This window comes from Sapajus apella, unplaced genomic scaffold (assembly GCF_009761245.1).
Source record: "Sapajus apella isolate SASKATOON/1434 unplaced genomic scaffold, GSC_monkey_1.0 scaffold145, whole genome shotgun sequence".
In the NCBI taxonomy this organism is placed as follows: Eukaryota; Metazoa; Chordata; class Mammalia; order Primates; family Cebidae; genus Sapajus; species Sapajus apella.
Window position 1 is genome coordinate 832,317 of NW_022437085.1, and position 26,690 is coordinate 859,006.

The 26,690-nt window shown below is 33.3% G+C and overlaps 1 long non-coding RNA gene across 1 annotated transcript in view; it reads left to right on the forward strand.

Moving 5' to 3' along the window:
- The window catches only part of LOC116540878, a 384,846-nt gene that overhangs the window by 93,953 nt on the left and 264,203 nt on the right, over positions 1 to 26,690 (forward strand). The window lies entirely within an intron of this gene.

Here is a 26,690-nt window from a genome sequence, read left to right on the forward strand (position 1 = left end):
ATAGCATTGAATCTATAAATTACTTTGGGCAGTATGGCCATTTTTACAATATTGATTCTTTTTATCCATGAGCATGGAATGTTTTTCCATCTGTTTGTGTCCTCTCTTATCTCCTTGAGCAGTGACTCATAGTTCTCCTTCAAGAGTGTCTTTACATCCTTTGTTAGTTGTATTCCTAGATGTTTTATTATTTTTGTAGCAATTGTGAATGGGAGTTCACTGCTGATTTGGCTCTCTTTTAGTCTGTTATTGGTGTATAGGAATGCTTGTGATTTCTGCATATTGATTTTTGTATCCTGAAACTTTGCTGAAGTTGCTTATCAGTTTAAGGAGATTTGGGGCTGAGATGATGTAGTCTTCTAAATATACAATCATGTCATCTGCAAATAGAGGCAATTTGACTTCCTCCTTTCCTAATTGAATACCCTTTATTTCTTTTTCTTGCCTAATTGCTCTGGCTAGAACTTTCAATACTATATTGAATAGGAGTGGTGAGAGAGGGCATCCTTGTCTAGTGCTAGATTTCAAAGGGAATGTTTCAGGTTTTTTTCCATTCAGTATGATATTGGCTGTGTGTTTGTTGTGAATAGCTTTTATTATTTTGAGATACATTCCATTGATACCTAGTTTATTGAGAGTTTTTAGCATAAAGGGCTGTTGAATTTTGTCAAAGGCCTTCTCTGCATCTATTCAGATCATCATGTGTTTTTCTGTCTTTGGTTCTGTTTATGTGGTGGATTGCATTTATAGACTTGTGTATGTTGAACGAGCCTTGCAATGTCATATTTAAATATCCATTGCCAAATTCCAAAACATCAACACTTACTCATAAGCTTTCTTTTAAGATTTTTATAGACAAGGAGGATATTACCATTGCCTCCACAAAAATAGAAACAACAATTAGAGAATATTATGAACACCTCTATGTGCCAAACCAGAAAATCTAGAAGAAATTGATAAATTCCTGGACAAACACACCCTCCCAACACTGAACCAGGAAAATTTAAATCCCTGAATTTACTGATAACAAGTTCTAAAATTGAGGGAATAATATATAGCCTAGCAAAAAAAAAAAAAAAAAAAAAAAGGACAAGATGGAGTGATAGCTGAATTCTACCATATGTACAAGTAATAGCAAGTACCATTTCTACTGATACTATTCCAAAAAATTGAGGAGAACAGACTCCTCACTAACTCAGTTTATAAGGTCGGCATCATCCCAATACCAAAACCTGGCAGAGATACAAAAAAAAAGAGGAAACTTCAGGCCAGCATCCTTGATTAACATCATAAAAAAATTCTCAACAAAATACTGGCAAACCAAATCCTGCAGCACATCAAAAAATGTATCCACCATGATCAAGTAGGCTTCATTCTGGAATGCAAGGATGATTCAACATACATAAGCCAATAAATGTGATTCATCACATAAACAAAACTAAAGACAAAACTAACATGATTATCTCAATAGATGCAGAAAAGGATTTCAATAAAATTCAACACCTCTTTATGTTAAAAACTCTCAATAACCTAGGTGTTGAAGAAACATACCTCAAAGCAATAAAAACCGTATATGAAAAAACACAGCCAATATCTTATTGCATAGGGAAAAGCTAGAAGCATGGCCCTTGAATACTGGCACAAGACAAGGGTGAGCTCTCTCACCACTCCTTCAACATAGTATTGAAAGTTCTGGCCAGAGTAATCAGGCAGGAGAAAGAAAGAAAACACACCCAAATAGGGAGAGTGTAAGGCAAAATGTCTTTGTTTGTAGATGACGTGATCCTATATTGAGCAAAATCCCATAGTCTCAGTCCAAAAGCTTGTTAAGCTGATAAACAACTTTAGCAAAGTCTCAGGACATAAAATCAATGTGGAAAAATCACTAGCATTCCTATACACCAACTATAGTCAACCTAAAAGCCAAATCAGGAAAGAACTCCCATTCACAATTGCCACAAAAAGAATAAAATACCTAGGAATACAACTAACAAGGAAAGTGAAGGACCTCTTCAAGGATAGTGATAAATCACTGCTCAAATAAATTGGTGAGGACACAAACAAATGGGAAAACATTCCATGCTCCTTGATAGGAAGAATCAATATTGTTAAAATGGCCATACTGCCCGAAGCAATTTATAGATTCAATGTAATTCCTATCAAAATACTAATAACACTTTTCAGAGAACTAGAAAAAACTATTTTAAAATTCATAAGGATCCAAAAAGAGCCTGAATAGATAAGATAATCATAAGCAAAAAGAGCAAAGCTGAAGGAATCATGTTACATGACTTCAAACTATACTACAAGCCTACAGTAACCAAAACAGCATGGTACTAGTACAAAAACACACACATAAACCAATGGAACAGAATAGGAAACCCAAAAATAAGACCACATACCTACAGCTATCCTTCAACAAACCTGACAAAAATAAGCAATGAAGAAAGGATTTTTCTATTTAATAAATGATGCTCAGGTAATTGTGTAGCCATATGTAGATTTAAACCAGACCCCATATACAGAAATTAATTCAAGATGAATTAGACTTACATGTAAAACCTAAAACTATAAATACCCTGGAAGAAGCTAAGAACATGCTTAGCAAATGCAGTATACTTAAATAATAGTAACAATAATAATAATAATAATAGTGCACTAGTACACTAATGGTGCAGGAAATAAATTTCAGGTACCCTTTTGCTCTTCCTTCCAGGAGTGATCACCCTAAATTTTTCTCCACCAGCCAGATTCTGACAAGAGTAATAAGAAAGTTCTTCATCTCTTTATACTTTCAATTTTTTTTTTTTTTACCATGGACTGTGTACCAATTATTTTTCTAGATGCTGGAGATATTGCAGCTCTGAAGGTTATTGGGAAGAGGCTGGATAGGTTATCCAGCCTGATAGGTTATCCACGATTGTTGTTTTCATTATAAAATGAGTTATTTATATATTAAAATGTAGAAAGGTATTTACTTTGAACAAATAGAAATGAATAAATAAATACATTTTTAAAATAAATTTTCATCATATGAAAAAGGTCAGGCTAGTTCTATATTTGCCCCAAAAGTAAATCTAAGGAGCACTACAAAACGAATTACAGATGTAGCATATTGACTTGGTATAAAAAATGCATTAATTCAACAACATTTTATTGAATACATACCATGTTCCAGGCACTTTCAGTGTCTGGGAATCTAGATTTAATCTATAGTTTGGATTAGTCTATTTCTCAATGGACATCCTTCCCCCAAATCACAGGTATACCCCACCTCATGAGATAGCAATTGCTTTAGCTTTGATATTATCTGTTAGAGGATGAATTATCATTCTTAAGTGACGCTTTAATAAGAAACTAAACCTCTGTAAATTATTCTTCATCTTATTATTCTACCTGATTTTATGTGTATGTGCATACCTCCATGCACATCTAAGCATTCCAATTACAATCTAAATTTTATCAAGGCAGAAATAATTTCTCTAATTCAGGTCCTCTCTGAATAGTGAAGGTCAAATGATGCTTTTTGACTGGCATGTGGCCATGAATGTTGTAATAAGTAAAAACATCAAATTATGAAATATCATTAGGTACTAACCATTATCCTTACATCAGGCTTGGATTTTTTGAAACATTGAGAACATATTAGAATAATATTTTGTTGTGTTGATATAATCTCTTCTCATATGGAAAGACCCATTTATAATACTATAATTTACCACAACATTTTTTGTTAGGTGGGTACAAAATAAGTTTTATTTGAAGATTCATTGATGTACACTCAGTTTCCAAGTTTCTAACTTAGCTATATTCATTACTTAGTTGTGGCAATAAAAATGGCTAGAGAGATATTAAAACTGTTAAATGATAGTCATTTATAACTCTTTGCTGTCATAAGTATTTTTACTCGAACAAGGTCATAATATGGTTTACAAAGAAACTGTTGGGAAAAGACAGGGAGATTTTATAAAGAAATGTAGAAAATGAGTAGACAATGTATTTAAAATATTTAGTTTGAGCTCTACAAAATTCTTTACAGTTTACCTTGAATGATTTTCTAGAAGTTGAAACATGATGTATCACAATTGCTCTATTTCAGTTAACTCAACCCCCTCAGCGGGCAATTTAAGAATTTCCAAACCAATTTTGAAAATAGTTTTCAAAGCATCTCTGGAAATACAAAAAAAAAAAAAAAGGTCAAATTTATAATGAGTTTAACTTAATCAGAAAATAATTGTATATTCTTAGAGCAACTGTAGATAAGACTTTATAATAACAAAGGGGGAAAATACCCAAGTATCTCTGTGTAAGTTTGCTTTGGCTCCTAATATTTTATTTTAAGCCTAATGGCTCTCAAGTTATACTTATTTCAGGTCTGGGGAGGATCTGTAAAGTGGAAAATAAAAGCTGAACCTATATATTTCCTTATGGTGATAATTATGCATTATTTATGGAGGACAGAATGTATTTTGTATTAGGAGATATGAGTTCATAATACATAATTTGCCAATTCTCATTCCATTTTGAATTTAATAGTCTATATATGTTGAGTGAGGAAGGCAGTGAGAGTCCAATTACAAGAAAAAAGGATAGAGAAAGAGATTTTTCTCAGAGATAGAGAAATGACAATGCATAAAGTCAAGGCACATTTTATACTTCTGAAATTATCTGAACTAAAAATCAAAAAAATATAAAATTGAAAATGGCTTTCATATATTATCAAATTATAATTCTATATTAGTAAAAAATGTGACTTCAAAATATCAGAACATTTCAGACAAATAATATTTTGTTCAAAGTAGTCAAGCCAGTTGTAAAACATTGTATAAACAAAATAAATTTATTTATTTATAGCCAGTAGTCTTGGCATTAGATTGGAGGTAGATATCTCTGCCTGCATTCATATACTTCTTATAATTGGTTATTTATGTGCTATCCATCAGGCTTTATCAACACTATACTAAAGAATGCTATCATACGCATATAGGCTATATCTTGGAATCCCGAAACAATGATTAACATGTCCTCAATCTTTGGCTGTTATACTGCAGCTTGGCAGAAATGTTTTGCATACTGTACCTTTCACAACCAAAACACATCTTATCTTTTTGAATGTATGGATTTTGCCTAGTCATTTTTTTAAGGAAGCATGTAAATGTGTCATAGTAAATTATTTCACTAATAGGCATTGTTTTTTTACCTCTCTTTAACTTTGAATAACATTTGCTGACTAATGAAGTAGTAAAATAATCTCATTTCAGGAATATTTACAGTGATATCACAATGGCCTTTAAACTATCTTTCTATAATGTTATTTCAAGTTTCTAATTTTTCTAATTATTTAAGAAGTTTGAAGATATGGGTCATTTAAACTTGAAAATTTCTATGTAAGATTGATTTCAGAAGTCAGAAACTTAAAATCCTAGGGCTGCAGGGATATATAGTATATAAACATAAATGAATAAAAAGGCTATGTGTAGGAAAAATAGAAATTAGTGGGAACTATGATAAACTGAAGTCCCATTTCTTTTTTAAATGTGGAATGTTCTATCTAGCTCCAGTCAATTTTTGTTATGTGAGGAAGGTAACCCATTATTGCCAGATCTATTTTTTTTTTCAGGAGAACTTCTTTAATCTTGATTTTATGTGAAATCTCTTCTTTTTAGACTGCCAACAAATGACACAAAAACATTTTTAAAAATATGTAGGTCAAATAAACATATCTGTGGAAATATTTCGTTCATAAAGTAATCACTTTCAACTTTAATTCTAGACAAATTAGATACATGAACTTGATCTATGGCAATTCTTGTTCTTATCTGGAATTGAAACACAACATGGAACTCAATATCTCATGCAGATTGGCAGGAATAGAAGAAAGAGTATTGACCTGAGATTCAGATGGAATGAGTTTAATTTTTGTTTCTATTTCTAACTCATTTGATCACTCTCCATCTTCTAGAATCTTAGTTTTCCTTTCTGTAAAATGAGACCATTGGATTACACATATGCATAAGCTATTCCAACCTTAAAATCCTGTTATTCTCAACTTCTTGCAAGTAAAATATATCATGCTGTTTTTCCTTTATCTGAGTATTTATAACTGAGCAGTAAAATATATTCATCTGGTAAACTCATTCCTGGTACTTTGTACCATTCCAAAATAACAAATTGTCTTAATTCAATGACAACATGTGATTCTTTCAAGATTGGTAGTTGTGTTGGGATTCTCTAGCACAGTGACAGTCTATCAGATATTTCTAGTTTAGATATTCTTAAAAGTGCTTATTGGCATACATTAATATTTTACCCTATTTCAAAAAATCCTACAGGTTTACAACAAAAAAAGTCATACATCAGTAAAATGAGATGATATGAGAGATTTTATAATACATCCTTGGTGATTCAGTCTTGTGACTTGCGATTTTGTCCCTCTCCTGATTGCATATATTAAGTTCTCAGTAGACATTTATTAAACTGTTTTTGATACACCATCCTAAATTAGATACTACAAATTATTGACGCTTCTGTTTATTCATCAAATGTTTATTGCTCATCCACTATGTGGCAATTGTGACATACTCCAACCATATCTACCATAGAAAGAACACAGTACTCAACTACTCACTTATTTTGTCAACCTCATTCACTAACAGTAAAGAAAATCTCAGTTTTACTAATCTTTCTCTTTTCTTTTTTTTTGCATTCCAGAACATATACCCTTTCCAAAATCACATTAATCGTCTATTCTGTAAATATCATCACTTCACTTTTAGGTAGTCTAAAAATGCATACTAATTATATTGTATCTCTCATTTCTTCCAAGTTCTTATGCTCCTTGATAAGTGTAGCACACATACAAAAATATGTATACTTAAAAAAGAGCTGGGAAGGGTGCAGTGGATCATGCTTGTAATCCTAGCAGTTTGGGAGGCTGTGACATGCAGATTGCTTGAGCCCAGGAGTTTGAAATCAGCCTAGGCAACATGGCAAGAGTCTATTTCCCCCCCAAAAATACAAAAATTAGCTGGGCATGGTGGCACATGCCTATAGTCCAAGCGACTGCGGAGGCTGAAGTGAGAGGATCACCTGATCCTAGCCCATAGGGTTGAGCCTGCAAGGAGCCATAAGCACACAATTGCAATCTCACCTGAGTGACAGAGTGAGACCCTATCAAGAAGAGGAAGAAGTCGAAGAATATGATGATGAACAGGAAGAAGAGAAGTAGGAGGAGGAAGAGGAGAAGGGTGGGCTGGTACCAATCTTACAGAAATTATTTCAAAAAATCAAGATGAAGAAACTTTTTCCTAACTCATTCTTTGAAACTAGTATCACCCTGGTATCAAAAATCAGTCAAAGATACGATAAGGAAAGAAAACTATGGGCCAATATCCACATAGATGCAAAATTCCTCAAAAAAATACTATCAAAGAGAATCTAACAGCACACAACAACAACAACAGAATACATCACAATAAGTGGGTTTTAACCCAAGGATGCAAGAATGGTTCAACATATACAAATCAATGTGATTCACCACATAAAAAGAATTTAAAAATATATGATCACCTCAATAGTGGCAGAAAGATGTCTTGGTAAAATCCAACATCCCTTCCTGATTAAAAAAAAAAAACAACCATCAACAAACTAGGCATCAAAGAAACATGACTCAAAATAGTAAGAGCCATCTATGACAAACCCACAACCAACATCATACTGAATGGGGAAATGTTGGAAGCAGTCTCCCTAAGAACTGGAAAAGGGCAAAGATATTCATTCTCACCACTCATATTCAACATGGTACTGGAAGTCCTAGACAGAGCAATAAGGAAAGAGGAAGAAACAAAAGGCATCCAAATAAAAAAAGAAGTCATATTAGCTATGTTCATTGATGACATGATGTTATAACTGGAAAACTGTAAAAATTTCTCCAGAAGACTCCTAGGCTTAATAAATGGGTCCAGTAAGGTATCAGAATACCAAATCAATGTACAAACTTCAGAAGGATTTCTATACACCAACTGAGAACCAAATAAGGAACTCAATTTCATTTAAAATAGCCACAAAATAATTAAATATATAAATATACCTTTAACCAAAGCAATGAAAGATGTCTACAAAAATAACTGCAAAACACTGCTGAAGAAATCATAGGTAACACAAATAAATTAAAAAAACATCCCATGCTCAAGAATTGGCAGACTCAATATCATCAAAATGACTATAACTGTCCAAAGCAATCTGTAGATTCAGTGCAATTCCTATTACAAACGTAATTTTTCAAATCATTAGGAAAAAAATTCTAAAATTCATATGGAACCAAAAAGGGCCTGTGTAGTAAAAGGAATCATAAGCAAAAAAAAAAAAAAAGTCAGAGGCATCACATTACTTGACTTCAAATTATACTACGAGGCTATAGTAACCAAAACAGTGTGGTACTGGTACCAAAATCGTCACATAGATTAATATAACGGACTAGAGATCCCAGAAATAAAGCCACATACCTACAACCAACTGAGTATGACAAAGTCAACACCAATAAACAATGAGGACAGGACACTCTATTCAATAAATGGTTCTGGGAAAATTGCATAGCCACATACTAAACAGTGACACTATATATAAAAATTAACTCAAGATTGATCTAATATAAGAGCTGAACCTATCAAAATGTATAAGAAACCTAGGAAAAGCTCTTCTGGATATTGGCCTAGGCAATTGATGTATGACTAAGTTCTCCAAAGCAAATGCAACAAAAACAAAAATAGACAAATGGAATTCAATTAAACAACAAAGGTTCTGCCCAGCAAAAGAAATAATCAGCAGTGTAAACAGACAACCTACAGAATAAGAGAATATTTGCAAATTATACATCCAACAAAGGACTAATATCAAGAATTTGCAAGGAACTAAAAAACAAGTGAAGAAACAACCCCATTAAAAAATGAACGAAGGATTTGAACAGACATTTCTCAAAAGAAGACATACAAGTGGCCAACAAGCATATGAAAAAAATGCTCAATATTACTAAGTAGAGATATGCAAATTAAAGCCACAATGAGATGTAATTATTCACAAGTCAGAATGGCTATTACTAAAATGTCACAAAAACAGAGATATTGGCATGAACTTCAGAGAAAACAACAGCAATGCACTGTTGATGGAAATGTAAATTATTACATTCTCTATGGAAAATGATATGTAGATTTCTCAAAGAATTAAAAATAGACCTATTGTTCAACCCAACAATCCCACTGCTGAGTATTAAAAAAAAAATCATTTAATAAGAAAAATACCTGGATTCTTGTGTTCATTGAAACACTATTCATAATAGCAAAGTCATGGAGTCAAAGTGTTCATTACTGTATTAGTTCTTTTTCATGCTGCTATGAAGAAAAACTCAAGATGGGGTATTTATAAGTAAAAGAGGTTTAATTGACTCACAGTTCCACATGGCTGGAAAGACCTCAGGAAACCTCCAATAGTGGCAGAAGTCACCTCTTCACAGGGCAGCAAAAGATATAATGAAAGCCGAGAGAAAGGGGAAGCCCTTTATTAAAAAAAAAAAAAAAAAAAATCATCAGGTCTCCTGAGGATTCACTATGACAAGAACAGCATGGGAAAAACCACTTCCATGATTCAATTATTTCCACCTGGTCCCACCCTTGACATGTGGGCACATTACAATTCAAGATGAGATTTGGGTGGGGACACACATCCAAACCATATGAATCACTGAATAATTTCATAATGAAAATGTGATATATATACATAATGCAATAGTATACAACCATAAAAAATAATTAAGTCATGTTCTTTGAACAAAATGGATGGAGCTGGAGGCCATCATTCTAAGTGAAATAATTCAGAAACAGAAAATCAAGTACTGTGTGTTCTCACTTACAACTGAGGGCTAAGCAATGGGTACAAGTGGACATAAAGATGAAAACAATAGATACTGGAGACGTCAAAAGGGGAAAATGTTGGAGAATAAGGCTTGAAACACTTGAAACAAGACCCAATGGATACAATGTTCACTTTTTGGATGATGGGTACACTACACGCCAAAAACTCACCATTACACAATATATTAATATCACAAACCTGCACATGTACCCCTGCATCTTAAGTAATAACAATAAGGATAATATGTATACTTATACCTCTGTGACACTGCCAAAAAATTAAAGTGCCATTAATATCATGACCCAGATTTTCAGGAAAACTAAGATGAACTCTTTCACTTAAGTTTCCAAAGCTTTTTGTCAGTTCTTGCTATGACACTTACTAAGCATCCCAGATCTCAGAGATTCATCAGGAATCCCAACTGACTCATGGCATCATCCTTTTCTTGCCCTAATTCCCCTTCAACTCTGGTCCCCTCCCTATATAGTAGTGGGACTGTAAATAGTTGGTACAACTCATTTCTCTGGGCCCTTGATGGAACACAGGCCTATGGTACAGTTCTTATTCTGTCACCTTTGTAGGATCATACAAGCACAGCTGATATTTCTTTTGACATTTTTGTCACCTTTTTAAAATTATACTTTTAAGTTCTGGGCTACATGTGCAGAACCTGCAGGTTTGTTACATAAATATACACTTGCCATGGTGGTTTGCTGCACGCATCAACCTGTCATCTACATTAGGTGCTTCTCCTAATTCTATCCCTCTTCCAGCCCCCATTTTTGTGTATGTATGTTCAATCAGGAAAGCATGTGTTTAGTGTCTGCATTATTTACATATAAGTACCTTTTTTGTTTGATATTGTCATTTATTTGTACACTTACTGAACGTAAGATTTCATACTCTGTACATTAATCTTAATATTGACTCTTTGAGTTAATTATTATTCTTTCCATTTTACAAAGGAGCAGCCTGAGGCTGGAGGAGGTAAATAACATGTTGATCTTACACCTAGTTAGAGGTAAAGCCAGAATTTTAATTTCTTTTCATTTGACTCTAAGTTTTATACCTTTTATCATTGCATAACACTGCCTCACTGTGGTAAAATTGAGTATAACTAAATTATAGCATATTTGCATTAAACTAGCTAAATTTGCTTTATAATAAAACTACCCTGAATCTGTTATTTTTCAATATAAAACATCATTGTAAATGTGCCTGTTTTCTATGCTAATGTGAATCAGAGTTCCTATAATAAACCTTATTTTTTCTAAAGAACTGTTGATAAGATGCTCTTAAAAATTAAGACCCAAATATGCTTTTTGAATATTCAAAATTATTGATTTTTTTTCTTGGTGCTCTGTTGTACTTAAATCAATGAAGAATGAAAAAAAGATCAAGGGTAACCCAAGGGGTAGGGGATGTACCATTGATTTTAAAAATTAGTTGATTATAGCCACCGTTTTGTTAAATATAAGCACTTTAAACCTATCGACAAACAAAAAACAAATTCTACATATGTTTTGTGGACCTGTTTAGTAGCCTAATAATTTGCTTTGTCTTTGATTAGGGGAAAGAGGTTTGTGGGGACTTTATGAGACTAGAAACATGAATAGTCTATGCCTGAGCAAAAGACGAGAGGCTGTATCTTGGTGTGCTTCCTTTGAAGGGACTATATTAAAAATAGGGTCCTCTCATCTATTTGCCAAAAGGCATGAAAAATGTCCATCTCTCCTGTGAGCCATGACATTCAAAGCCAAGCTTATTCTTTTTCATATTTGCAAGATTAGGTCAATCTGAGCCATTCATCTAGAAATGACCCAAGCAAGAGAAAGAAAGCTCTCACAGGGATTGAATACTATAAACCGAAACAGTTGGAAAGAGGGGGCTGAACAAATTTCAGCTCCTTGACATTTGGGCTATGATCCAGGAAACTGTGAAGGTAACATCTTTGTTTGCTCTTTTGACAGAATATTGATTGATTGTGATAAATATGATGGACAGATCTTAAATGTCCAGAACCAAAAGATCCTTAAAGAACAGGTTTGGCTTTCATGGCTCTACTGTAAAGTCAATCAGCTGAAACGCATTTGAAAAGGGATTGCTTTTGTCCCTATGTATATATAAATATTAGAAAGAGAGAGGAGAGCTAACATTATGTTTTCAGATTTTCTCGTTGGGGTGATGGTAGTATTTAACACCACATTCTTGTTTATGCGTTTCTTATGGGAATCTGACAGGGCCAATGTGTCTTTTTTTGGAAGTATACTCATTATAAACATGAAAAGAAGACTCAATAACATGTAAACACAGTGGAGAATTAGGAAGAGGTTCAGAAGGAAGAGTAAGCTACACGGAGAAACACTTTTATTCAACTTCCTTACCCCACACCCTAGGCTATTGTTCTTTCTGGTGCAGAACCTGATATTCATAAGATGGGATGAAGATTAGAAAGGTAGTGTCAAAGTTAATGCAGTGGTTTTGTTTTGTTTTGTGTTTTACGGATAGTAAGAAGAACAGATGGAGTGGTCGTCACTTAAGATCCAAAAATGTTTGTACAGAAGTGTCACAGGAGTGTCTCCCAAAATGAAACATTGTCTCCTAAAATGAAACATTGATTAAGTATTGATTGCTACAGTAATTCACCTGTACTAAAAGTGAACTGCCAAATATCACTTTTAAAAGTTACACATAAAAGTGCAAAAGTATTTATCATTATTGCTCTTTTTTTTTTTTCTTTGAGACGGAGTCTCTCGCTCTGTCGTCCAGGCTGGAGTGCAATGGCATAATCTCGGCTCACTGCAGCCTCTTCCTCCAGAGTTCAAGCAATTCTGCCTCAGCCTCCCAAGTAGTTGGGACTACAGGCACGCGCCACCATGCCCGGCTAATTTTTTTGTATTTTAGGTAGAGACGGGGTTTCACCATAATGGCCAAGCTGGTCTCAAACTCCTGACCTCGTGATCCACCCACCTGAGTGTCTCAAAGTGCTGGGATTACAGGCGTGAGCCACCACGCCTGGCCTACTGCTCTTATACAGTGGCCATCATGCCAAAGCTTCTGAATTCTTCATTGCTAGAAGAGCACATAGCTCCAAAATAACATGGCTGTACTGCAAAATGCACAATGTAAATATGGGGTAAACCACTTTAAAGTCACTTAGCAATAAATAGCAAGAAATAGCTGTTCTTTGATATTTGCACATAATATTTTTTGCAATTCAAAAGATTCTGATTAATCCTTTAAAAACAAGAGGTGTGTATATATATATATGTATATATATGCATATGCAGATATATAGCTGGCATATGTATGTATATCCACATATATGTATATATACATATATTTACATATATATGCAAATACTTATTGAAAGCAATTTCCACTGTCTGGGCCAAAAAATATATTTTTAAATGGAAGTACACAGAGGAAAACGGCTAATACATGAGTCCCGTTCTTAATAGCTTTTACATTTTCATAAAAAAAACACATATACAGAAATGGGAAAATTCACATAAAAGCAGGTAGGTACAAAGACCATTTTTGCACATGTTCATCAAGTTTCTAGTGTGTGCCAGAAATGTACACTATAAAGAATATATTAAACATAGAGTAAGTGGAGACAAATAGGTGAAACAACAAACAGGCAAAGGAATAAGTGTGCCAGTACGTCCCTGTGTAACTGCTAAAAGCAACAATGATGTGTAGTGAAAAGAGCACTGGTCTGGCACTCAGGTGGGCATCTTGTGTATTTTCAACCTAGTTATGAACTGATAAACTAGTAACCTTGGGCAAAATCTCAGGTAAAGAATCTAAGTTACTTTTAGGAGAGAGGAGTAGAAGGAATGAAGAAATTAATTTTCAAAAGCATATTCAAGGAAATGGAATTTCAAAGGCCCTGATTGGTTATCCTCTACAATATCTATTTTTATGAAGAAATCCTTTCTATAATATCCATGACATATGGTCATTAGTTATTTGTCTGAACAATTAAGATAAAGGAACTTCCTAACCCAAAGGCAATTAGTTTGTGAAAATATTTTGATTCTTAGCAAACTGTCCTTTATATTGAGTCCAAATGTAAAACCCTTCAGGTTATTTTGTATATTACCACATTTTCAAGCTTTTTGTGTGTTTTACTGTATGCATGTATAAATAGAAATGGAGACCTTTACATTAATCATCTTAGTCTATTAAGGACAGTTTTAGTCTAAATTGCATAATAACCGTGCATTTTGTTTGCATATTATTGGCAAATTTGATAAGCTTTCACCTCTGTTGTTATCTAAGTCACCTATAGAGAAATACTCAAATGAAATATCACAAAAGAAACCATTCTCCTTATTGCTATTCACTCTGGGGAAAATCTCATGCAACTAAATGTCTGTCTCTATACTTAACAATATGTTTTTGGAAAAGTATGCCATATATTTTATCTTTTAAAGCCAAGTCAGGAGCAGTCTTCATAGCTAAGGGTAATTACCTATGACAAGATTCTGAATCTGGTAAATTGCAGGCCATATATGGTTTGCTTAGGTCTCATATTGCAAAGATATGAATTAATTATCATCATAGTAGGCCCTTCATCATAAAGGAGATCAGAAAACTCTGAGTTAGCCTTACTTAAGAACTCAGACTGACGGGATGATACACATTGAATTGTGACTTACCAGCAAAATATGAGCATTTCCCTTGAGACATTTTAAATGTGTGAAATGCAGTGGGGCATAGGTGGAATGAAGGACAAATAAAAATAAATAGCAAGAAAAAAGAAGATAGAAAAGATAAAACTTGCATCATTACTTAGGTAAAGTCACACTTTTCTGATCACAGTGGTGTGAAACTAAAAATCAATAACAGGAGAAAAAATGGAACATTCACACATGTGTGCAAGCTGAACAACACATTCCTAAAGAGCAAGTTGGTCAAAGAAAAAATTAAAATTGAAGTAAAAAAATAGAGATACAAATGAAAATGGAAGCATAAGATACCTACGTTTACGGAATGAAGCAAAAGTAGTTCTAAGACGAAGTTTATAGTAATAAACTCCTAAATAAAGTAAAAACAAGTATCTCAAATAATTCAAATTTACACCAAAAGGACTGGAAAAAAATGATCAAAGTCAAGAGAAAAACAAAATAAAAATGATCAGAGTAGATATAAATGAAATAGAGACTCCAAAAAAATCAATATAAAAGATCAATGAAAGTAAGAGGTGGCTTTTAAAAAATAAAATCAGTAACCTTTAGCTAGACTAAAAAACAAGAGAAATAAATCAAGTAACATTATAATAAGAAGGGACATTACAACTTATACCACAGAAATAAAATGATCATAAAAGTCTAATAGGAACAATAATACAGCAAAAACTGGATAACAGAAAAAATTGATAAATTTCTCGAAAGACATAAACTTCCATGACTGAATCATAAAGTAGCAGAAAATTTGAACAGACCAATAGTAAATAAAAAGAATGATACGGTAACCAAAAATCTTCTAACAAAAAAAAACTGCAGGACTCAACGGCTTCACTGGTAAATTCTACCAAATATTTAACGTCAACAACAACAAAACACTAATCCTTCTCAAATTGAGGAGAAACGAACATTTTCAGACTTCTTTTATGAGGCCGGCATTACCCTAACACCAAAACCAAAAGGACACTACAAGAAAAACAAGTTTGGCCAGGCACGGTGGCTCATATGTCTAATCCCAGCACTTTGGGAGGCCGAGGTATGTGGATCACTTGAGCCCAGGAGTTTGAGACCAGCCTGACCAACAGGGTGAAACCCCGTCTCTAATAAAAATACAAAAATTAGCCGGGCATGGTGGCACCTGCCTATTGTCCCAGCTACATGAGAGGCTGAGGCATGAGAATCACTTGAACATGGGAGGGAGGGGTTGCAGTGAGCTGAAATCACACCACTGCACTCCATCCTGGGTGACAGAGCAAAGAAAGAGAAAGAGAGAGGGAGGGAGGGAAGGAGGGAGGGAGAGAGGGAGGAAGGAAGGAAGGAAGAAGGAAGGGAAGGAAGGAAATTAGTTTACAGGCCAGTTTTTCTGATAAGCATAGATGTAAAAGTTCTCTATGATGTACTGGGAAACTGAATTCAACAGCAGATAAAAAGGATTACACATGATTAAGTAGGATTTATCCCTGGGATGCTTCAACTTGCCCCAACCAATCAATGTGACACATCACATGAACAGAATGAAGGATCAAAACTATATAATATTCTCAATAGATGCAGAAAAAGCATTTGAGAAAATTCAATATCCTTTTGTGATAAAAACTCTCAGTAAATTAAGCATAGAAAAAATGTACCTCAAAATAATAAATGCCATATATGACAAACCCACAGCTAACTTAGAAAATATGAAAAAATAAGTTTTTAATATCAAGAATAAATAAGACAAGGATGCTCATTCTTGCCGCTTTTATCCAATATAGTATAAGAGTTCCTAGCCGCAGAATATAGTCAATAAAAAATTGAAGTCATCAAAATCATAGAGGAAAAAGTAAAATTTTATCTGTTTGCAAATGACATGATCTTATGAATAAACAACTCTAAAGAATCTACCAAAAATAACCACTTAGAACTAATAAACAAATTCAGCAAAATTTCAGGATACAAAATCAGTACATGGAAATTAGTAGTGTTTATACACACTAACAATGAACAATCCCAAAAAGAAATCGAGGAAACAACCTCTCATTACATCTGTTTAGTTCTGCTTAATGTAATAGCATCAAAAAATTCTTAGGAATAAATTTAACCAAGGAGATAAAATATCTATACACTAGAAACTATAAAATACTTTCAAAATACATTGAAGAAGACATAAATAAATGGAAATATGTCTGATGTTCATGGATACTAGAATTAATATTGTGAAAATATTCCTATTGTCCAAAGAGATGTACAGATTCAATGTAATTTCTATCAAAATTCCAATGGCATTTTTTGGAAGAAAGATGCTTGAAAATTATCATAAGCTTCATTATTTGGTTAAATATTCACCAAGTATCTTCTCTGTGCTAAGTTTTGCAAAATAAGGCAATGTAAAATGGCATATCTTCTGTGAAGGAACTGAAAATCTGGTTGAACAAACACTACACATACATAAAGAGATTAATTACAATGCAAGGAACTATATGCTGTGGATAAAAGAGGGTAATGGGCAATAAATACTTTTGGGAGATCAAAGAGGGAATAATTCAGGAAGTCAAGAATTATTTGTGAATACTTAAGAGAGAAAAAAAGGGGCATAGGATTTAAGTGCAAAAAGGAGTAGGAAGTACTAGTCTACATTTTAAAATTTAATTATCATATATATATATATATTTGAATTTAACATATAAAATTATGCTCTACTTCCATGGCATTCTTTTATATTTATCTTGTTGAAATATAATTCATGAGACATAAAATGTATTGTTTTAAAGTGTGCAATTCACAGTGTTTAGTATACTCACAAAGTTGTTCAACCCTCACTAGTATCTATCGCTAATCATTTCCTAACTCCTGCTACACAAATACTCTATATTAACAGTTTTTTCTCATTCTTCCTCTCCCTAGTCACTAGCAACCACTAACCTATTTTCTGTCTCTATAGATTTGCCTATTCTAGACATTTTAAAAAATTGAGTCATATAATATGTGGTCTTTTGGAACTGATTTATTTCACTTAGCATAATGTTCTCATAATGTTTGGCATCTGCTGTGCAAAATATGTCAGGACCTCGTTCCTTTTATGGCTGAATAAGATTGCATTTCCATGGATATATCACATTGTATTTATCCATTCATCACTTGAGCGTTTTAGTTGTTTCCACTTGATGGCAATTATGAATGAAGCTATGAACATTCATGAACCAATTTTTGTATGGATATCTATTTTCAATTCTCCAGCGTATATACCGAAAAGTAGGACATAAGGCACCTCTCTGTGTAACTTGTGTAACTTTTTGAGGAACTATAAAGCTGTTTTCCAAAATGACAATAGCATTATTCATTTACCACCAAAACTGTATATGAATTCAAATTTTCTACATTTTCACCAACACATGTTACTGAGTGACGTTTTTAGAAGAGACTTGCCTGTAGATATGAAGTAGTACCTTATTACATTATAGTTTTGATTTTGCATTTGCCGGATGGCTCATGATTTTGAAAAACTTTTATGGGTTTATTGACATTTTGTGTGTCTTCTTTGGAAAAATGCCTATTTAAAATCTTTACCCATTTTTTTAAAAAATGAATTATTATTTATTTACCAAAGATGTCACCTTTTTAAGAATAGAATTTATTTTTTGAATAGTTTAGATTCACAGCAAAATCGAGTGGAAAGTATAGAGAGTTCCCATAAACTTATCACCACTATTAATGTATAATCTGTCTTGTTATCAACATTCTACCCCAGAATAGAACATTTATTACAACCAGTAAATCTACATTGACACATCATCGCCACCCAAAGTCCACATTTTATATTAGGGTCACTCTTGATGTACATTCTATGATTTTGATACATGGATAATAATATGTGCACACTATTACAGCAGCACACAGCAGTATCACTGCCTTATTATTCCTCTGCATTCTCCCTATTCACCCCTCTCTCCTCCTCACCCCAGGACAACAGTGAACTTTCTACTATCTCCATAGTTTTGCCTATTATGGAATGTCATATAGTTGGAATACTACAGTATGTAAACTTTTCACATTGGCTTCTTTTACCTAGCAATATACATTGAAGATTACTCAATGTTTTTTCATGACTTGATGGCTCATTTATTTTTAATGCTTACTAATATTCTGGCTAGGAGAAATGAGTCTCTCCTATAATCCCAGCTCTTTGGGAGGCTTAGACGGGAGGATCACTTGAGGGAAGGAGTTCAAGACCAGCCTGGCCAAAATGGTAAAACCCTGTCTGTACTAAAAATACAGAAATTAGCCAGGCATGGAGGTGCATGCCTGTGGTTCCAGCTACTCAGGAGGCTGAGGCAAGAGATTTTCTTGAAGGCAAAGGAGTAGGTGAAGGTTGCAATGAGCCGAGATTGCACTACTGCACTCCAGCCTGAGTGACAGAGCTAGACTGTTTCTAAAAATATATATGTTCCATTGCCTGTATGTAACATAGTGTATTTATCCATTTTTCTACTGAAGGGTATCTTGGTTGCTTCCACAGTTTGGCATTTATGAATAAAGCTGCTGTATATATCTGTGTACAGGTTTTTGTGTGAATATGTTTTTAATTCCTTTGAGCATATATCAAAAAGTATAATTGCTGCATCCTTCGGTAAGATTATACTTAATTATGTAAGAAACTCCCATATCACCTTCTAAGGTGGCTATACCATTTTGGATTCCAACCAGCAACGAATGAGAGTTCCTGTTCCCCCAAATTATTTCCAGAATTCTATATTGTCAGTGTTTCGGATTTTGGTCATTCTAATAGATTGTGTACTGGTATCTCATTGTTGGGTTGTTTTTGTTTGTTTGTTTGTTTGTTTTTTAGCAATTCTTTAATGTCATAACTAAAACCAATACATATTTTTAAAATGGACATTTTTTAATATGCTTACTTGTTATGCATCTATCTGCTTTGGGGAGGTGTCTGTTGAGCTATTTCATCTATTTATTAATCAGGTTGTTCTTTTTTGTTGTTGAATTTTAGGTGTTCTTTGTGTACCTTGCATATCTTTCCTCAGTAAAAATTTTGTTATTTATCCATTTTGATTTTTGTGGGTTATAGGTTGTGGATACTAGGTTTTTATAATTTTTTTGATTCTATGGATTATCTTTCCACTTTCTTGATAATATCCTTTGATGCCCAAAAGTTTGTAATTTTGAAGAGTTCTAAATTATCTATATGTTCTCTTGTTTGTGCTTTGTGTATTATATATGAGAAACAATTGCCTCATCTAAGATAATGAAAACTTTCCTCCGTGTTACTTTTTAAGTTTTAGCTACTACATTTAGGTATTTGATCTACTTTCAGTTAATAGTTGTATGTGATTTGAATTCAGGGCTCAAGTTCAATGTTTTGTGTGTTGATATTCATTTGTCCCAGCATCATTTGTTGAAAATACTATTCTTTCTCTCATTGAGTAGTCTTGGCACTTTTGTTGAAAATCAATTAACCATAAATGCATAGGTTTCTTTCTCTATCATCAAGTATATTTCATTCATCTATATGTCTACTCTTTGCCTCCAAAACATATATTTTTACTGTAACTTTGTGGCAACTCTTGAAATTGGAAAGTAGGAGTCCTTGAAATTTGCTCCTCATTCCCAAGATTATTTTAGATATTTTGAGTCCCTATTTAGAGAGCTTATGCTGAGTTCTATATGAATTCAGGATTACCATATGAATTTCTGTAAAAAATCTACTGGGGGTTGTAATAGGCTTTGCAATGAATCTATAGATAAATTTGGAATGCATTGCCATGTTATACTATTAAGTCCCCCATCCAATAACATAAAAATGTTTTTGTTTATTCATATTTCCTTCAATTTATTTCAGTGATGTCTTACTGTGTAACTTGTATAAGCCTTTTACTTTTTTGGTTAAATTTATGCCTAACTATTTCATTGTTCTTGTGCTGTTAAAAATGTCACTGTTTTCTTAATTTCATTTTCTGATTGTTCATTGCTAGTAATTTTCGGGTACTGATCTTGTACCCTGCAACCTTGCTCACGTTGTTCATTGGTTCTGATATTTCCTTGGTGAATTCATTTGGATTTTTTATATACAACATTATATTACCTTCCAGTAGAGAGTTTAACATTTTTTCCAATCCCAATGTATTTTATTTCATTTTTTTTCCATTTATTTATTTTATTGCATTTTAGGTTTGGGGGTACATGTGAAGAACATGCAAGATTGTTGCATAGGTACACACGTGGCAGTGTGATTCGCTGCCTTCCTCCCCATCACCTACATCTGGCATCTCTCCCCTTGCTATCTCTCCCCAATTCCCCACCCTCCACCGTCCCTCCCCTATTTCCCCCCAACTGACCCCAGTGTGTAGTGCTCCCCTCCCTGTGCCCATGTGTTCTCATTGTTCAACACCCACCTATGAGTGAGAACATGCAGTGTTTGATGTTTTGACTGACAGTTTCATTACAATATAGAATGGAAGTGATGAAAGCAGGCATTCTTGCCTTGTTGCTGAAGTTAGAGAGAAATACTTTGTTATTACTAAATAAGCTGTTAGCTGTATGCTTTTTATAGATTCTTAAATATCAAGTTGAGATGAGGAAGTTTCCATTCATACCTAGTATTGAGAGTTGTTTATCATAAAATGATTTGAATTTTTTCCAAAATTTTTGGGGGCTATTGATATGATCATGTTTTCTATTAATGTGATACTGTATATTGATTTATTTTTATATGTTGACTCAATCTTACATTCTTAGAATAAATACTATGTGTTTGTTCATGGTATATATTTCTTTGTATATGTCGCTGGATTTGTTTTGTTAGCATTTTCTTAGAATTGTTTTATTTATGAAGGATATTGGTCTATAAATTTGTTATCTTGTAATGTTTTTCTCTGACTTTTATATCTGAGTAATACTGACTTTATAGAATGACTTGAGATGTAGTCCTACCTCTTCTATTTTCTGAAAAAGTTTGAAAAGAGCTGGAGTTAATTTTTTATATTAATTATTTTTAATTAATCTAACTATTTAGTAAAATTTACTAGTAAAGGCATCTGGTCCTGGACTTTTCTTTGTGGGAAGTGTTTTGATTACTATTTTAATTTAACGGCTTGTTATTTTATTCAGATGTTCTTGTTCTTCTTGAGTCCGTTTTTTTGTTGTTGTTTCTTTTCTTTTTTAATTGCACTTTAAGTTCTGGGATACATGTGCAGATCTTGCAGGAGGATTGTGCCTAGGTACACACATGCCATGGTGGTTTGCTGTCTCCATCCCCTTGTCACCTACATCAGGCATTTCTCTCAGTGTTATCCCTCCCCAACCTCCCTACCCTCCTGTTGCCCATACCCTAGCTCCCCACCCCCCAGTATGTGTTGTTCCCCTCTCTGTGTCCATGTGTTCTCATTTTTCAAAACTTGCCTATGAGTGAGAACATGTGATGTCTGGTTTTCTGTTCTTGTGTCAGTTTGCTGAGAACGATAGTTTCCAGATTCATCCATGCCCCTACAAAGGACAGGAACTCATCCTTTTTTATGGCTGCGTAGTATTTAATGGTGTATATGTGCCACATTTTCTTTGTCCAGTCTGTCATTGATGGGCATTTGGGCATTTGGGTTGGTTCCAGGTTTAGTAGTTTGTGTTTGTCTAGGAATTTTTACATTTCATTAAGTCTAACTTGTTGGCATGCAATTCTTCATAGTATCTACATAATACTTTTGTGTATATAAGAGCAGTAGGAATGGCATTGCTTTCACTACTGATTTTATGAATTTCAGTACTCTTTCTTCTTAATCAAGCAAAGGACTTGTCAGTTTTGTTGATCTTTTCAAAGAGCACCTTTAGATTTTGCTGATTTCCTATTTTTATTTTAAATTATCTATGCCATTTATTTCTGCTCTAGCCTTTATCGTTTTTTTTTTTCTGCTTGCTTTGTGTATAGCTTGCTCTCCTTTCTTTAATTAAGGTAGGCATTTACATTATTGAGTTATAGCTTTATTTTATAATATAGGCATTTAAAGATTTAATTTTTTTTCTCTTTAGCATTGCTTTAGCTGCAACCCATTGACTGTGGCATATGTTCATTCATTTCTAGTATTTTCTAATTTTTCTTGTGATTTCTTCCTCAATAAGTTGTTAAACTTGATTTTTTTAAAATTTACATAACTTGTCAATTTTACAAATTTTCCCCAGTTACTGATTCTAATTTTATTTATTTTTGTCAGAAAAATATTTTGTATTATTTTAAACTTTTAAATTTATTTAAACTTCCTTTAGTGCATAACATATGGTCAAACATTGGGAATGTTCCATGAGAACTTGAGAAGAATGTGTATTATGTCTTCGAGTAGAATAATGTATAAATGTCTATTAGGTGTTGTTTTTGTACTGGTTTTAAAGTCTTCTATTTTCTTATTTATCTTCCATCTAGTTGGTATTTTTATTATTCAAATTAAGGTATTGAAACGACTAACTATTATTATTATTATTTTGAGACAAAATTTCACTTTTATTGCCTAGGCTGGAGTGCCATGGTATGATCTCAGCTCACTGCAACCTCTGCCTCCTGGGTTTAAGCGATTCTCCTGTTTCGACCTCCCAAGTAGCTGGAATTATGGATGCCTGCCACCATTCCTGGCTAATTTTTTGTATTTTTAGTAGAGACAGGATTTCACCATGTCAGCCAGGCTGTTCTTGAACCCCTGACCTCAGGTGATCCACCCACTTCAGCCTCCCAATGTGCTGGGATTACAGGCATGAGCCACCGTGCCCAGCCTCATATTATTTAGTTGCTTATTTCTTCTTCTATGTCTGCTAGTTTTTGTTTTGGGTATTTTGAGGTTCTGTCACTGGGTGCACATATGTTTGTAATTTTTGTACAGATTGACCATCTGCTAACAAGTTTTGACCTAAACACTATTTCTTTTTATGTTAAGCATTACAGCCCTTTTTGTTACTGTTTGCATTATATATTTTCCTATTCTTTTACTTTTACTATTTTTGTGACTTTGAGTCTAAAATATGTGTCTTTATAAACCTTGCTATAAGTCCTTTATATCAGATAGAAGAAAAAAGGTTAGCAAACTAAAAATATATTCATACTGTTATCTATATTTATTTATGCAGTTACCTGTAGCAGTATTCTATATTTCCTTATATAGATTCATTTTACTATCTCATATCCTTTCATTTGATTCTGAAATACTCTCTTTACAATTATTCATAAAGCACATGTTTTAACAACACATTTTATCAGTTTCTGTTTATCTGGAAATGTCTTCCTATCTCTTAATTTTTTTAAAGGATACTTTTGCTAGATATAAAATTCTTGTTTTTTTAGTACCTACAATATGTTGCTGTGCTCTGTTTTCAAATTCAAAATTTCTCTGTAGCTTTTTGTTGAACGGAATTTCTATATTTTTTATATTATCAGAGAAGACATTGTTCTCAGACTTTCTTTTTAGTTCTTTAGACATAGTTTTCTTTTCTTCCCTGTACATACTTAAAGTAATTATTTTAAAATCTTCTCTCTAAGTTCATATCTGATCTTCCTCAGGTAAAGTTTCTGTTTCCCATGCATAGATCATGCATTCTTGTTTCTTTGAATGTCTCATATTTTTTTTGGTAGCTAGATATTTTATATAATTTAGCAACACTAGAAATCAGATTCTCTACTTCTTAAAGTTTTGTTGTTGCTTCTGATTGCTGATTTTGGTATTCATCTGTTTAAGTGACCTCCATATCTCTCTATCTGTAATGTGTCACCCTTTATTGTATGGATATACAACATTTTGCTTATCCATTCTCCTACTAGTGGATATTTGGCTTGTTTTCAATTTGGGGTAGTTCAATAAAAGCTATTATGAATGTTTCCATGTGAATGTTCACTTTTACTTTTCTTGCATAATGACAAAAAGTAGAATGACTGGGTGATATAATAGGTATACTTTACTCACCATGGTTTTTATTTGTATTTCTGTAATGACTAATAACATTGAACATCTTTTGTGCTTATTGGCTGTCCTGTAATTTCTTTTGTGAAATGTCTGTCTAAACCTTTTGTTCATTTCTTAATTGGGTAATTTTACTTCTTATTCTTGGGTTCTAAGACCTTTTTGTATATATTGGAATTGTGGACAGAGATCCTTTATCTTATATATTTGGCACATATTTCCTTTTAGTTTGTGGCTATAAATTTTATTTGCTTAAATGTCTCTTTTTGTATTCATTTATTCATTTTAACTGACAAATAATTGTATATATTTATGCAGTACAGTGTGATATTATGATACCCATATACACTGTAGAATGACTGAATCAAGGTAATTAACATATCCATCACCTAACATACTTATCCTTTCTTTGTGATGTGAACACTTAAAATCTAATTTTTCAGCAATTTTGAAATATACAACATATTATTATTACCTGTAGTCACCTTGCTGTACAATGGATCACTAGAACTTATTCTGCCTGTCTAAACGAAACTTTGCACCCTCTGACTATTACCTCCCTTTTCCCTGCTTCTGTCTCCCACAGCCTCTGGTAACCACCATTCTACCCTCTACTTCTATTAGTTTAACTTTTTTAGACTCCACATACAAGTGAAATCATATGCTATTTTTCTTTCCGTGCTTGGCTTATTTCACTTAGTATGATGTCCCCCAGGTTCATTCATGTTGTCTCTATGCCAAGATTTCCTTCTTTTTTGAGGTTAAATAGTATTCCAGTCTGTATATATGACACATTTTATTTGTTCATTCATCTGTTCATGAGCACTTGGTTTGCTTCCATATCTTGGCTATGAATAGTGCTGCAACAAACATGATACTTTTGATACTTCTTCAAGGTACTGAAAAAAATTACTCAGGTTTAAAAAGTGCTCATGTGATTAGGCTAGGGCTATCCTGATAATCTCCCTATCTTAGCTATACTATATATAACAACCTAATCATGCAAATGATATCATATACATATTAGATCTTGAAGGGCGACATTTAGAATTCTATCTACCATACAATTTTATCCAGAAGATGTTGTAAATGTGCTTATCATGAAAATAAGACCCACTATCTTGAAATTCTTAAAAGCCGACATTGTGTCTTATTCATGTCTGTAGTCCCAATACCTAATATGGCACAAGTTTCAGTGTAAAGTCTTCATAAATTTGTGTTGGATAAACTGAATCCTGGGTGTAATAATAAAGACAGCAAGAGTTATAAAATTAAAAGGTAGTTAAATTAACTAATGACTACAAAGAAATGCAGAACATAGTTCTATACTCAAGCTGTTTTTATTATAGCTAGAAATCAACCAAATAAAGTGGTATATTTCTTACTATATAAAAATAGGTGCAAAGAGATGTATAAATTGAACTCATAGCTTAAATGTCTAGACTTTCATGAGAGAAGTCGAGAATAAATTCAACATACTATTGTACGTTATTCATCAAAGAAATGTTGCAATGTTTGCTGCCCATTACCTCCTTCTTTCCTCCAGAACTGAAACATTCATTCTTTCTGCAGCTCTGAGCACTGAAATCCAATAATCCTCACCTGAGTTCCTTTCTGAGACTTAGCTCTAGGCTGAAGAGAGCTTCTTTCACTAACCCAACATGTGTTGTTCTCAAGAGCATATCTTAATAAAGTGTCTAAATGCAAAGCTCCATTTTAGGGTTTACTTCTCAGGAAACCTAAACTGAAATACCCCTATAGGTATTTCTAAAATATCAAATACATACCTCAATCATGAAAGCCAATTACTCTTGCTTTTAAAAAATTATCCAGATAATTTTATTATAGAGGATATTTTGTATGCTGAGTGGGATTGTAGTTCCCATAATAATCCTAACTCAAATTGAGCAGACTTTGTCATGGAAACAGTAAAGTGATAGGTAGAGAAACCACAATCATCCACTACACTAATCATGCTAACAGATAGACAACTGCACAAGTGACATTATCACTGACATGTGGATACATGGAGACATGGTTGGAATTTCTCAAAATATATGAATTCCCAGAAAATACACAAATATAAAGAAGTAGAAAAGTAGAGATGAAACATAACAGTTATGCATTGTTTACAATGGTGATATATTCTGAGAAACATGTCTTATGT